The following is a 489-nucleotide window of genomic DNA, read 5'->3' on the forward strand; positions in this document are numbered from 1 at the left end:
TCTAATTATAGCCTCATCCTAGAAGAAGATTTACGATGCTAATCGAGCCGTGAGCAAATGTCAACCCACGTGGTCTGTTTGCTCGTCATCGTACGGTACGATCTCTGTTTGTATTCCTCGCGTGTTGTTGTATTATTCTGCGTGTTCCTCTTAGTGCGTGCGACCCCTTAATACGCTGAACGGATATTATTCCGCCTCCTTTCTCGAGGCTTTCTTCGATAGTATCGAGACCGTTGTTGAACGTTGATTAGCGTTACGACGCGAACTTGTATCGATTAGCGACGGGGAAAGATTGGAAAGGAAATAGATACTCGCATCTTTTTCAAAGGTGGAACGAGGTTAATGGCGGTTATTTAAGCGATGGGAGGATAAAGGAGAAGTGAAGTGTGAGATAAGATTATTTGCAACAATGATTGAAATTTAAATATAATAAATATTTTTGGAGATGAAATTTTTTTTTAAATTTCAATGAAGGTATTTTTTTTTTTT

The 489-nt window shown here is 38.9% G+C and overlaps 1 protein-coding gene and 1 long non-coding RNA gene across 2 annotated transcripts in view; both read right to left on the reverse strand.

Annotated features, from left to right (window-relative positions):
* The window catches only part of LOC102671175 (lysine-specific demethylase 3A), a 69,423-nt gene that overhangs the window by 11,512 nt on the left and 57,422 nt on the right, over positions 1-489 (reverse strand). The window lies entirely within an intron of this gene.
* The window catches only part of LOC116185956, a 9,536-nt gene that overhangs the window by 794 nt on the left and 8,253 nt on the right, over positions 1-489 (reverse strand). The gene's annotated exons all lie outside the window — the stretch shown is intronic.

Source organism: Apis dorsata, unplaced genomic scaffold (genome assembly GCF_000469605.1).
Source record: "Apis dorsata unplaced genomic scaffold, Apis dorsata 1.3 scaffold_347, whole genome shotgun sequence".
Classification (NCBI taxonomy): Eukaryota; Metazoa; Arthropoda; class Insecta; order Hymenoptera; family Apidae; genus Apis; species Apis dorsata.